The 14885-nt window shown below is 47.9% G+C and overlaps 1 long non-coding RNA gene across 1 annotated transcript; it reads right to left on the reverse strand.

Annotated features, from left to right (window-relative positions):
- Nucleotides 1-4566: 4566 nt before the first annotated feature.
- Nucleotides 4567-5213, reverse strand: LOC127910672 (uncharacterized). Its single transcript, XR_008075721.1, has 3 exons — nt 4867-5213; nt 4702-4811; nt 4567-4646 (listed from the first exon to the last, which is right to left on the reverse strand). It is a non-coding gene; the product is annotated as an uncharacterized LOC127910672 (long non-coding RNA).
- Between the last annotated feature and the right edge of the window lie 9672 nt (nt 5214-14885).

Below are 14885 nucleotides of genomic sequence, written 5' to 3' on the forward strand. Positions count from 1 at the left end.
CATCATTTCCTGACTTTCTTGATTTTTTTGTTTTAAACTTCAACCACTTTTTATGCCTCTATTTTAACAAACATAATGCATTGGTAAATATTAGTGCTGATGGTAATGTTTTACGTTTCACACACACAAAATATTTTTTTACTAAGGTTTGGGAGCTGTATGAGATGGAAGAAATAACACATTCACTTAGATTACAACACACACACACACACACACAACACACACACAGTAATGAGACACAATGGCATGAAATACAAGCAAGTCTCCCACATTTGTTTTGTATTTGTACAATTGTGTGGGCATTACGTGTCTGTTTCACACATACAAAAACACACATTACAACCCCACACACACTTTTAACCACACACACAACCAACCACACACACACAACCGAGGCTCTACGCTCACCCTCTTTATCCCCCGCACTCAGAGGCACAGTTAAAGGGATGTGTTGATTTATTTCAAGCTTTGAAAAGGAAATAGAGAAGTTGTTTGTCCGTTCTGCTTCCTTTTTTTTTGTCTTGAAATCAGAGTAACACCAAGACAGTTGTGAAGAGGGCACGACAAAGCCTATTCCCCCTCAGGAAACTAAAAGAGTGTAGTGACCAACTTTCCCTGTATGCAACTCCCTCTGTCATATCACTTTGTATGAGATGAATCCTGATAAGAGGAAGTCAGTCGATATGTAATTAAATATTTCTAATTAAATGTTCAGTCAATGCCAAAATAGCTCTAATATGCTCTAATATGTTTGAGTGACAGCATCTTATGAGAAGTGACCTCACGAGAGTCAATTAAACAAGTCAATTTGGATTTGATGGACATGTCTGGATTTGGTTTGGAAACGGGAAGGCTGAAGTCATGTCTGTGACATTTAGATAAACTAGTATTTGGCTATATGAGAATGTCACATAATAGGAAAACAGTCATCATTTCCTGACTTTCTTGATTTTTTTGTTTTAAACTTCAACCACTCTTTTATGCCTCTATTTTAACAAACATAATGCATTGGTAAATATTAGTGCTGATGGTAATGTTTTACGTTTCTGGGGTGTGTCCGAAATATTTTTTACTAAGGTTTGGGAGCTGTATGAGATGGAAGAAATAACACATTCACTTAGATTACAAAGACCTACATGTATTAAAAAAATGGAGCCCAGTAATGAGACTATTAATGGCATGAAATAAAGCAAGTCTCCCCGTTTTTGTTTTGTATTTGTACTTTTATTGTGTGGGCATTAGGTGTCTGTTTCTGTCTTTTATTGTGTGGGCATTAGGTGTCTGTTTCTGTCTTTTATTGTGTGGGCGTTAGGTGTCTGTTTCTGTCTTTTATTGTGTGGGCATTAGGTGTCTGTTTCTGTCTTTTATTGTGTGGGCTTTAGGTGTCTGTTTCTGTCTTTTATTGTGTGGGCATTAGGTGTCTGTTTCTGTCTTTTATTGTGTGGGCTTTAGGTGTCTGTTTCTGTCTTTTATTGTGTGGGCATTAGGTGTCTGTTTCTGTCTTTTATTGTGTGGGCGTTAGGTGTCTGTTTCTGTCTTTTATTGTGTGGGCATTAGGTGTCTGTTTCTGTCTTTTATTGTGTGGGCTTTAGGTGTCTGTTTCTGTCTTTTATTGTGTGGGTGTTAGGTGTCTGTTTCTGTCTTTTATTGTGTGGGCGTTAGGTGTCTGTTTCTGTCTTTTATTGTGTGGGCTGTTAGGTGTCTGTTTCTGTCTTTTATTGTGTGGGCATTAGGTGTCTGTTTCTGTCTTTTATTGTGTGGGTGTTAGGTGTCTGTTTCTGTCTTTTATTGTGTGGGCTTTAGGTGTCTGTTTCTGTCTTTTATTGTGTGGGCTTTAGGTGTCTGTTTCTGTCTTTTATTGTGTGGGCGTTAGGTGTCTGTTTCTGTCTTTTATTGTGTGGGCGTTAGGTGTCTGTTTCTGTCTTTTATTGTGTGGGCGTTAGGTGTCTGTTTCTGTCTTTTATTGTGTGTGGGTGTTAGGTGTCTGTTTCTGTCTTTTATTGTGTGGGCGTTAGGTGTCTGTTTCTGTCTTTTATTGTGTGGGCGTTAGGTGTCTGTTTCTGTCTTTTATTGTGTGGGCGTTAGGTGTCTGTTTCTGTCTTTTATTGTGTGGGCTTTAGGTGTCTGTTTCTGTCTTTTATTGTGTGGGCGTTAGGTGTCTGTTTCTGTCTTTTATTGTGTGGGCGTTAGGTGTCTGTTTCTGTCTTTTATTGTGTGGGCGTTAGGTGTCTGTTTCTGTCTTTTATTGTGTGGGCGTTAGGTGTCTGTTTCTGTCTTTTATTGTGTGGGCGTTAGGTGTCTGTTTCTGTCTTTTATTGTGTGGGCGTTAGGTGTCTGTTTCTGTCTTTTATTGTGTGGGTGTTAGGTGTCTGTTTCTGTCTTTTATTGTGTGGGCGTTAGGTGTCTGTTTCTGTATTTTATTGTGTGTGGGCGTTAGGTGTCTGTTTCTGTCTTTTATTGTGTGGGCTTTAGGTGTCTGTTTCTGTCTTTTATTGTGTGGGCGTTAGGTGTCTGTTTCTGTCTTTTATTGTGTGGGCGTTAGGTGTCTGTTTCTGTCTTTTATTGTGTGGGCGTTAGGTGTCTGTTTCTGTCTTTTATTGTGTGTGGGCGTTAGGTGTCTGTTTCTGTCTTTTATTGTGTGTGGGTGTTAGGTGTCTGTTTCTGTCTTTTATTGTGTGGGGTGTTAGGTGTCTGTTTCTGTCTTTTATTGTGTGGGCGTTAGGTGTCTGTTTCTGTCTTTTATTGTGTGGGCGTTAGGTGTCTGTTTCTGTCTTTTATTGTGTGTGGGTGTTAGGTGTCTGTTTCTGTCTTCTATTGTGTGTGGGTGTTAGGTGTCTGTTTCTGTCTTTTATTGTGTGTGGGTGTTAGGTGTCTGTTTCTGTCTTTTATTGTGTGGGCGTTAAAGAAAGAAAGAAACATTTTTTTTTTTTCCATTTTCATGACTGGAATTATGGGCGCAGTAGCTGGAGGGGGAAAGAAAGTACTGGGTTTTAATGAATGAGCGAGTTGTGGTGTGTCGAGGCTTGACACCTCTTTGGCCAATCAGAACATGCTCCACTGTAGAATATGTGTTGTTTACAGTTGTGTATTTACGGTCTTTTATGATGTTGTCATCAACTCCAATTCAAATGTTAGTCCAAATGTTAGTCCAAATGTTAGTCCAAATGTTAGTCCAAATGTTAGTCCAAATGTTAGTCCAAATGTTTGTCCAAATGTTAGTCCAAATGTTAGTCCAAATGTTAGTCCAAATGTTAGTCCAAATGTTTGTCCAAATGTTAGTCCAAATGTTAGTCCAAATGTTAGTCCAAATGTTTGTCCAAATGTTTGTCCAAATGTTAGTCCATTATTATTTATAGCCTGCCTCATATTTAATGAATATGTTTAAAATGTTATCACATTTCCACGTTATTCTAATTGCATGGCTTCAATATGGAAATACGTTGTTAAACATAGGCAATAGTATTCACACTGATATAAGGGCTAGGCCTACTATAAACTACAGTCTGGACATGTACATGCCAAACGTAGTCAATAAGCAAGATTAAATTCCCTAGGTTATTGACAAGGCCTAACAATACAGTGTATAATTCCAATCAAATTGTAATTAAAACCCAAAACAACTTGTTTTAAATAGGCCCTGTCTATAAATATAGTTACAGGCACCGTCATTACTCCCGAGGGCGTAGGGCATATAATACAGACAAAGCTTTTTAGACTATGGAGGGTTTTACACACATCCAAAGTTTTCACAGGAGCTGGATAAATATCCAATATAACGAGTAAGGGGGAACATCCACTGACCGGTATATCGCAAATGTAATGTTTTATAAACATCATGGAACCGTCTTACAGATCATATTTGCACTTCTCCAGGAATAGCAGACTAAATAAACCCATGGAAGGTGAATCTTTCTAATACATTTGTTTTTTAATCAAATTAAACGAAAAACAATCAATCATGTTTTTATTTTTTAAACAACAACAATATTTCTAAATCGGATCTTGTCAGAAGCGTGACATCATAAATTGCATGGCTCGTTCCCTGAGCAATAAGGTAATGTCTGTACACAAGGGCTCTTCTGCAGGAGGCATGGATGTCTATTCACTGAATATAGATGATTAAATAGCAGACAGTAACCCTACAATAGGTCTAGTTATAACAACAATATAATCTCTTTTTTTTTACGTGGAAATGGAAATATCCATCTACACACATTTCAGTCTCATTTTGAAAATGCTCTGCATGTTTGAGCCATGGACAGTTGGACGTTGCCCAAACGTTATAATAATATTAGCCTACCATTGCTGTTGATATGACTTTGTGAAAGGTAAACAAACTAACAGGCCAATAGCCATGGCAACGAGTGGATTCAGCACCAAGGAATTACCGCAATTTAACAGTTAGGTCCTAAAGCTTGAAAGTGGAAAATTACTTTTTTGGGGGAAAATGATAAAGGAAAAACAATATGCATTCTAATAAGCAGTTCCTAGACAGACTTACAGTCACTGACACCTTTCATTCTATTGTAATAACTTGACCTAGACAGACTTACAGTCACTGACACCTTTCATTCTATTGTAATAACTTGACCTAGACAGACTTCCTACAGTCACTGACACCTTTCATTCTATTGTAATAACTTGACCTAGACAGACTTCCTACAGTCACTGACACCTTTCATTCAATTGTAATAACTTGACCTAGACAGACTTCCTACAGTCACTGACACCTTTCATTCTATTGTAATAACTTGACCTAGACAGACTTCCTACAGTCACTGACACCTTTCATTCTATTGTAATAACTTGACCTAGACAGACTTCCTACAGTCACTGACACCTTTCATTCAATTGTAATAACTTGACCTAGACAGACTTCCTACAGTCACTGACACCTTTCATTCTATTGTAATAACTTGACCTAGACAGACTTCCTACAGTCACTGACACCTTTCATTCTATTGTAATAACTTGACCTAGACAGACTTCCTACAGTCACTGACACCTTTCATTCTATTGTAATAACTTGACCTAGACAGACTTCCTACAGTCACTGACACCTTTCATTCTATTGTAATAACTTGACCTAGACAGACTTCCTACAGTCACTGACACCTTTCATTCTATTGTAATAACTTGACCTAGACAGACTTCCTACAGTCACTGACACCTTTCATTCTATTGTAATAACTTGACCTAGACAGACTTCCTACAGTCACTGACACCTTTCATTCTAATAGGCATAGACCCTAACAGAGTCCAAACGTTTCAGAGACAGTTGCTGGACAAAAATAATGTCCAATGTAAAGAAAAAAACGTCAATGACACCTTTTACATTCTATTTTAAATAAAACATTGGTTAACAGACTTCCGATTACAGTCACTGACACCTTTCATTCTGCTGGCAAGATCAATACCTAAACAGACTTCCTACAGTCACTGACACCCATTCTTTTGTAATAACTTAAACAGACTTCAACAGTCAGACACCTTTCATTCTATTGTAATAACTTGGCCAACAGACTTTACAGTCACTGACACCTTTCAAATATTGTAATAGACAGCCTTGACAGACTCTCCTCCTCATTGACACCTCCCATTCCTCCCTCCCTCCCTCCCCTCCCTCCCTTCCTCCAGTCCCTCCCTCCCTCCCCTATTCCTTCCTTCCCCTCCCAGACTCCCCTCCCTCCCTCCCTTTCCCTCAATTGTCCCTAACTCCCTCCCTCCCTCCCTCCTTCCATCCACTAATAACTCTAGACAGACTTCCTACAGTCACTCTTCTCCCTCCCTCCTATTCTCCTCCTCCCCCTCCCAGACTTCCATCCAGTCACTCACCTCCCTCCCTCTATTGTCCCCTTCCTCCTTCCATCCCTCCTCCAGTCCCTCCCTCCTTTCTTCAATTCCTTCCTTCCTTCCTTCCTTCCTTCCTTCACTTCCTTCCTTCCATTCCTTTTCCATCCACTCCCTCCCTCAGTCCCTCCCTCCCTCCCACCTTCCATCTATCTTCTTAACTCCCTCCCTCCCAGACTTCTCCTCCTCCCTCCCCTCCTTCCATCCAATCTCTCTCCTCCCTCCCTCATCCTCCCCCTTCCTCCTTCCATCCCCTCCCTCCCTCCCTCCTCCCTTCCTTCCTTCCTAATAACTTCCTTCCTTCCTTCCTTCCTTCCTTCCTTCCTTCCTTCCTTCCTTCCTTCCTTCCTTCCTTCCTTCCTTCCATCCATCCATCCATCCCCTCCCTCCCTCCCTCCCTCCCTCCCTCCCTCCCTTCCTTCCTTCCATCCATCCATCCATCCCCTCCCTCCCTCCCTCCCTCCCTCCCTCCCTCCCTCCCTCCCTCCCTCCATCACTCTCCTCTTCTCCTCCTCCCTCCTTCCATCCACTCACTGACTCCTCCCTCCCTCTATCCTCCCCTTCCTCCTTCCATCCACGCTTTCCTCCCTCCCTCTATCCTCCCCTTCCTCCTTCCATCCACTCTCTTCCTCCCTCCCTCTATCCTCCCCCTTCCTCCTTCCATCCACGCTCCCCTCCCTCCCTCCTTCCATCCACTCTCTCCTCCCTCCCTCTATCCTCCTCCATTCCTCCGTCCCTCCCTCCCTCCCTCCCTCCCTCATTCCATCCTCTCTCCTCCCCCTCCCTCTCCCTCCCCCCCTCCCTCCTTCCATCCACTCCCTCCTCCCTCCCTCTATCCTCCCCCCCTCCTCCCTCCCCCTCCCTCCCTCCCTCCCTCCCTTCTTCCTTCCTTCCTTCCTTCCTTCCTTCCTTCCTTCCTTCCTTCCTTCTTTCCTTCCATCCATCCCTCCCTCCCTCCTCCTCCCTCCCTCCCTCCCTCCCTCCCTCCCTCCCTCCCTCCCTCCCTCCTTCCATCCACTCTCTCTTCTCCCTCCCTCCCTCCCTCCCTCCTCCTCCTCCCCCTCCCTCCTTCCATCCACTCTCTCCTCCCCCCTCTATCCTCCCCTTCCTTCCTTCCTTCCATCCATCCATCCATCCATCCATCCATCCATCCATCCATCCATCCCCTCCTTCCTCCCTCCCTTCCCTCCCTCCCTTCCTCCCTTCCTTCCTTCCTTCCATCCATCCATCCATCCATCCCCTCCCTCCCTCCCTCCCTCCCTCCCTCCCTCCCTCCCTCCTCCTCCCTCCCTCCCTCCATCCCTCCCTCCATCCCTCCATCCACTCTCTCTTCTCCCCCCTCCCCTCCTTCCATCCACTCTCTCCCTCCCTCCCTCTATCCTCCCCCTTCCTCCTTCCATCCACGCCTCCTCCCTCCCTTCCTCCCCCTTCCTCCCTTCCATCCACTCTCTTCCCTCCCTCTATCCTCCCCCTTCCTCCTTCCATCCACGCTTCCTCCCTCCCTCCTTCCATCCACTCTCTCCCCCCTCCCTCCCTCCCTCCCTCCCTCCCTCCCTCCCTCCCTCCCTCCCTCCCTCCCTCCCTCATTCCATCCTCTCTCTCTTCTCCCCCTCCCTCTCTCCTCCTCCCCTCCCTCCTTCCATCCACTCTCTCTCCTCCCTCCCTCTATCCTCCCCCTTCCTCCCTCCCTCCCTCCCTCCCTCCCTCCCTCCCTTCCTTCCTTCCTTCCTTCCTTCCTTCCTTCCTTCCTTCCTTACTTCCTTCTTCCTTCCTTCCTTCTTTCCTTCCATCCATCCCCTCCCTCCCTCCCTCCCTCCCTCCCTCCCTCCCTCCCTCCCTCCCTCCCTCCCTCCCTCCCTCCCTCCTTCCATCCACTCTCTCTTCTCCCTCCCTCCCTCCTCCTCCCCTCCCTCCTTCCATCCACTCTCTCCTCCCTCCCTCTATCCTCCCCCCTTCCTCCTTCCATCCCCTCCCTCCTCCCTCCATCCATCCATCCATCCATCCATCCACTCCCTCCCTTCCTCCTTCCATCCACTCTCCTTCCTCCTCCTCTATCCTCCCCTTCCTCCTTCCATCCACTCTCTCCTCCCTCCCTCTATCCTCCCCTTCCTCCTTCCATCCACGCTCTCCCCTCCCTCCCTCCTTCCATCCACTCCCTCCCTCCCTCCCTCCCTCCCTCCCGCCCTCCTTCCATCCACTCTCTCTTCTCCCTCCCTCCCTCCTCCTCCCCTCCCTCCTTCCATCCACTCTCTCCTCCCTCCCTCTATCCTCCCCCTTCCTCCTTCCATCCCCTCCTCCCTCCCTCCATCCATCCATCCATCCATCCATCCACTCCCTCCCTTCCTCCTTCCATCCACCTCTCCTCCCTCCCTCTATCCTCCCCTTCCTCCTTCCATCCACTCTCTCCTCCCTCCCTCTATCCTCCCCCTTCCTCCTTCCATCCACGCTCTCCCCTCCCTCCCTCCTTCCATCCTCCTCCCTCCCTCCCTCCCTCCCTCCCTCCCTCCTTCCTTCCTTCCTTCCTTCCCTCCCTCCCTCCCTCCCTCCCTCCTCCCTCCTCCTCATTCCATCCTCTCCTCTCCTCCCTCCCTCTCTCCTCCTCCCCCTCCCTCCTCCATCCACTCTCTCTCCCTCCCTCCCTCCCTCCCCCTTCCTCCCTCCCTCCCTCCCTCCCTTCCTTCCTTCCTTCCTTCCTTCCTTCCTTCCTTCCTTCCTTCCTTCCTTCCTTCCTTCCTTCCTTCCTTCCTTCCTTCCTTCCTTCCTTCCTTCCTTCCTTCCACCCCTCCCTCCCTCCCTCCCTCCCTCCCTCCCTCCCTCCCTCCCTCCCTCCCCTCTATCCTCCCCCTTCCTCCTTCCATCCACTCTCTCCTCCCTCCCCTCTATCCTCCCCTTCCTTCTTCCATCCCCTCCCTCCCTCCCTCCCTCCCTCCCTCCCTCCATCCATCCATCCATCCATCCATCCATCCATCCCTCCCTCCCTCCCTCCCTCCCTCCCTCTCTCTATCCTCCCCTTCCTCCTTCCCTCCCTCCCTCCCTCCCTCCCTCCCTCTCTCCTCCTCCCCTCCCTCCTTCCATCCACCTCCTCCCTCCCTCTATCCTCCACCTCCCTCCCTCCCTCCTTCCTTCCTTCCTTCCTTCCTTCCTTCCTTCCTTCCTTCCTTCCTTCCTTCCTTCCTTCCTTCCTTCCTTCCTTCCTTCCTTCCTTCCTTCCTTCCTTCCTTCCTTCCTTCCTTCCTTCCTTCCATCCCTCCCTCCCTCCCTCCCTCCCTCCCTCCCTCCCTCCCTCCTCCTCCTCCCCCTCCCTCCTTCCATCCACTCTCTCTCCTCCCTCCCTCTATCCTCCCCCTTCATCCTTCCACCCCCTTCCTTCCTTCCTTCCTTCCTTCCTTCCTTCCTTCCTTCCTTCCTTCCATCCTTCCTTCCTTCCTTCCTTCCTTCCTTCTTCCCAGAGCGAATCCCTCCCTCCCTCCCTCCCTCCCTCCCCCCTCTCTCTTCTCCATCCCTCCCTCTCTCCTCCTCCCCCTCCCTCCTTCCATCCACTCTCTCCTCCCTCCCTCTATCCTCCCCCTTCCTCCTTCCATCCACGCTTCCCCTCCCTCCCTCCTTCCATCCACTGCTCCCTCCCTCCCTCCCTCCCTCCCTCCCTCCTCCCTCCCTCCCTCCCTCCCTCCCTCCCTCTATCCTCCCCCTTCCTCCTTCCATCCACTCTCTCTCCTCCCTCCCTCTATCCTTCTCTCCCCTATCTCCTTTGCAATTTCCATCTTTCAATATGAAATATATTTGACAAGAGGAGAATGGCCCTTAGCAATGAGGTACAATATATCTTCAACATTTCAGCTGTCCAATACTCTTCATGTAATATTTATACAGCCAACGTGGCCATGTCGGAAACGGTCAATACCAAAAGTAGGTTGAGTGTCATGGCAAAGCCACCAACCTACCAACTGGTTGACAGTGGAAATATTACATAAATAGTGCACTACTTTTTGAGCAGAGCCCAAAAGTAGTGCACTATATAGGTGTCATTTCAGACTTGGACGAGGTGTGAAGCCGGCCAATCCAGTCTCATTTACATGTTGCCCAGCAATCACCGCTGACCTGGTCACATCTGGCACTCTTGTTTAATGAATTAATCATGTGTGATGAGAGAGCCCAAGCTAGTGAGGTCTTTGATTATGGCTGCCATGTTGTTTTTTGAGGTGAGCTGCACTGAGGATGTAAAGGGTCCAGGTGGACCAAGCATTCGGCCAATAGCTGTGGTTATATCTTGAGAGCTGTCGACAACTCAGCCAATAACTGAGATAATAATTAATTGGTTTAATACTGCAGTTGTTGTTGTTGTCAATTAGCATATGCTCTTGTCCAGAGCGAATTACAGTAGTGACTGGTTCTTGCTTTCAGTTTATTGATAAGTCATAAAAATAGATGCCCCTTTTTCAATTATTGAAATGGTATGTCAGCTTAGCCTACTTCTTGTACTGACTACCGTCAATTCAAATTGACCCCAACCCTGCATGTGTGTACATGTTTGTGTGTGTTGGGTATTCAATGTCATAGTAATCATATGCAGATGAATTACCGCTCCAAATCAAAACTCAGGCAATGCTGAATGGGGTGTCATTCCCTCTACTAACTCGTTTCAAGACCTAACCACGCTGCGTAGTCAGGTTAGCTGTGTCAGTAGTACATGGGGAGGTTGAGGTTAGACTTGACAGGGCAGGGTGAGGTAGGACTAGACAGGGCAGGGTGAGGTAGGACTAGACAGGATGAGGTAGGACTAGACAGGGCAGGGTGAGGTAGGACTAGACAGGGCAGGGTGAGGTAGGACTAGACAGGGCAGGGTGAGGTAGGACTAGACAGGGCAGGGTGAGGTAGGACTAGACAGGGCAGGGTGAGGTAGGACTAGACAGGGCAGGGTGAGGTAGGACTAGACAGGGCAGGGTGAGGTAGGACTAGACAGGGCAGGGTGAGGTAGGACTAGACAGGGCAGGGAGGTGGACTAGGGGACTAGACAGGGCAGAGGTGAGGGACAGAGTGAGGTAGGACTAGACAGGGCAGGGTGAGGTAGGACTAGACAGGGCAGGGTGAGGTAGGACTAGACAGGACAGGGTGAGGTAGGACTAGACAGGAAAGGGTGAGGTAGGACTAGACAGGGTGAGGTAGGACTAGACAGGACAGGGTGAGGTTGGACTAGACAGGGCAGGGTGAGGTAGGACTAGACAGGGCAGGGTGAGGTAGGACTAGACAGGGCAGGGTGAGGTAGGACTAGACAGGGCAGGGTGAGGTAGGACTAGACAGGACAGGGTGAGGTAGGACTAGACAGGGCAGGGTGAGGTAGGACTAGACAGGACAGAGTGAGGTAGGACTAGACAGGACAGAGTGAGGTAGGACTAGACAGGAAAGGGTGAGGTAGGACTAGACAGGGTGAGGTAGGACTAGACAGGACAGGGTGAGGTTGGACTAGACAGGGCAGGGTGAGGTAGGAAAAGACAGGGCAGGGTGAGGTTGGACTAGACAGAGCAGGGTGAGGTAGGACTAGACAGGGCAGGGTGAGGTAGGACTAGACAGGATGAGGTAGGACTAGACAGGGCAGGGTGAGGTAGGAAAAGACAGGGCAGGGTGAGGTAGGACTAGACAGGGCAGGGTGAGAAATGGTAGGGCTGGACAGGGCAGTGTGAGGTAGGGCTAGACAGGGCATGGTTGTGCTAGACAGGGCAGGGTGAGGTAGTGTGAAGCGTTCCCCTCTCTTGGGCTGTGTCTTGTGGAGAGCTGCCCCTCCTGAACATTCCCCATGGACGTCCCTGTCTGTCTCGGCTCACAAAGCCTCTCAATGATTTCCTGTCTACTGCTGGCAATCGAGACGCCCTCCCCCTCCAATTCGTCACCCCCTCCCCTCCTTCTCCAGCCATGTTTTTCCACCCGTGCAGACCATCGAGGGCCTCTCCTCCTTGGGGAGCGACTGTCACAGACTTGTCCCACTGACAGATGTGTCAATCCAGCCTGGCAGCCTCAGCGTGTGGGGGGGGCAACTCCATACCGTACCATTGGGAGATGTGGGAGGGGGAGTGGGGGGAGAGGGCGGAGTGCCAGAGGAGAGTTCCCAAATCCATTGGATTTTTGAGGCCACTTCAAGTATGGTTTCAACATACGATCATAGATCAGCACTGAGGTTAGTAATATTACTGGCTGATATATTGCTCATAGATTAAGGAGATAGAAGGATGGAGAGATGGATGGAGAGATGGATTGAGCGAAGGATAGAGAGATAGATGGAGAGATGGATGGAGAGATGGATGGAGAGATGGATGGAGAGATGGATTGAGCGAAGGATAGAGAGATGGATAGCTGGATAGCTAGAAACACATACTGATATTTTGGGGGGGATGTACACAGTACACAATTATTTCATACTATATGGTGTATTCTGTTGAGAATCCTACATTCTTAGAAAGAAAGTTGCTATTTAGAACCAAAAGGGATTCCAGGTAGAACCCTTTTGGTTCCAGGAAGAACCCTTCCCAAAAGAGTTCTACCTTGGCACCAAAAAGGGTTCTCCTATGGGGAAAGCCACAGAACCCTTTTAGAACCCTTTTTTCTAAGATGTGTAGTGGTTTCTTTATTACGTGGATATAATATACTCAACAAGGCCCTAGAATATTTGATTGAAAATAGTGTATGTACTAAGGAGGTAATGATACCTGTATGTCTGGATTCTGTCCAACACTGGCTCACCTAGACAGACGTCAGGTGAGGTGAGACATCCTATGTAAATTGATCAACTTTTGTTATTCATTTGTTAGGCATTATTTACATGTTTATTTCAGAAGTATTGCAAATGGTTTCTGTGGTTTTGTGCTTTTACCAGCACCATTGAATCTCATGGAAAGTTTGAAGTAAAGTACCAGACAAACACCAGACACATCCTCCATTATTCAGTGCTGCAGAAACACATGAGCTCAGTAAACACATTCCTCACAGGTAGTCCATATCTAACGCCCATGAGATAATACATCTTTGAGGGAACACACACACATATATTCTATCTTGATTCCGACGACAAAGGAAGGGGGTCTTAAAAGATTATCTCCAATGGCTCTGCTTGAGACGTGTGGTGTGATAGTGGTGGTCTACCTCCCCCTAACTCCCAACCGTCGCGTTCCCCCTTGGTGGATGTGGTTCAAAGTGCTCCCAGCGCCCAGCCACACATCTCTGACCCGTGTCTCCGTGGCGCATCAGTCACCGACCACTCTGCCGCAGCCTCCCGGAGTGGGCGAGTGTGAATTTAAAAGCTCCCTCCGTCCCGAGGCAATAAAACAACACTATTTGTCTGCGGCACATTACACCCTGTAGAGAGGCATTTTGTAAGATCTGCACCACATCATCCTCTCTCTCTCTCTCTCTCTCTCTCTCTCTCATCTCTCCTCTCTCTCTCTCTCTCTCTCTCTCTCTCTCTCTCTCTCTCTCTCTCTCTCTCTCTCTCTCTCTCTCTCTCTCTCTCTCTCTCTCTCTGTCTCTCGCTCTGTCTCTCTCTCTGTCTCTGTCTCTGTCTCTCTCTCTCTGTCTCTCTCTGGCTCTCTCTCTCTGTCTCTCTCTCTCTGTCTCTCTTTGTTTCCCCCCTTCCTGTCTCTCTTTCAGGTGCATTATAACTTAAATACAATTCCATGATTCACACTTAAGTCCACAAGAAGGATGAGATGATATCTAAAGGCCACTCCCAGGGGCTCTCTCAAACATGAGCCAGTCTTTTAATGACAGTTTTCTGTTTAAATGGGATTGGAGGAATAGCTAGGCAAAGCCTCTGTTGCAGGGAGCTGCAGCTGCTTGTCACACCCTCTGCCTTTTCATCACTTTGTGTTCTGGTCGGACCTCGGTAGTCTTGCCTTTTGTTCTCTCCTCTCTTTTGCTTGGTCATTAGAGCCTGCGAATCAATGCTCAGAATGCCTCACGAGTGCAATGTGTATACATGACTTTGTAGGCTTAGCAGAACACATTTAAAGCTCTCTCCACCCTCCCTCTCTCCACGCTCACCCTCCTGTCTCACTCACTCTACTCTCTCCCTCCTGTCTCCCTCATTTCATCTCTCTCCCTCCCTCCCACCCTCCTCTCTTTGTACTCGTCAAGAGCAGGAGATCAAAGGCAGGAGCCGCGAAGCTCCCAGGCCTAAATTAGATTCATGCTTCCTTGAAAGAAGAGAAATTGGTAGGATGAAATCCGAAGGTCAAAGTCGGCCCCTGTCTCTCCTTCCCTCTACAAAATGCCCAGTTTGCCAAACTTGTTCTCAAAACATGATTTGCTGCAAACGATATAGCGAAGGATGCTTCAAAGACTGGAAGTAAGACAATATTTCCAAATTTCTTAGCCATCATTGTCCTTCTAACTGGCCTGCTGCATCCCTCTGAGCCAGCCAGCTCCACACTGTGTAAAATAGGTAGAGAGAGGCAACATGCACCACGCCATGCCGACTTCAAAAGGTCCAGTAAGCGCGTCCCAAATGACACCCTATTCTCTATATAGTGACATAGGACTCTGGGCGAAAGCAGCCACAATGTAGGGAATAGGGTGACATAGGACTCTGGTCGAAAGCAGCCACTATGTAGAGAATAGGGTGACATAGGGCTCTGGTCGAAAGCAGCCACTATGTAGGGAATAGGGTGACATAGGGCTCTGGTCGAAAGCAGCCACTATGTAGGGAATAGGGTGACATAGGGCTCTGGTTGAAAGCAGCCACTATGTAGGGAATAGGGTGACATAGGGCTCTGGTCGAAAGCAGCCACTATGTAGGGAATAGGGTGCTGTTTTGAACACAGCCCCAGTAGATGCAGAGATGAGGGCTGGTTTGATATGGGTCATACAAAGATCAGAAAATGAATTAGAGTGGACCATCATATCTTAGATTTGTTGAAGAATATTTGATTGTCTGTGACATGTAATGAGGCGCAACCAGACGCTGCTCATGACACATGAAATATCTTACTCCAGGTACTAATATGCATGCACACATTAGGAAAATGACTGTAAAAACTGTTTATTTCACC

Source organism: Oncorhynchus keta, chromosome 22 (assembly GCF_023373465.1).
Source record: "Oncorhynchus keta strain PuntledgeMale-10-30-2019 chromosome 22, Oket_V2, whole genome shotgun sequence".
Taxonomy (NCBI): Eukaryota; Metazoa; Chordata; class Actinopteri; order Salmoniformes; family Salmonidae; genus Oncorhynchus; species Oncorhynchus keta.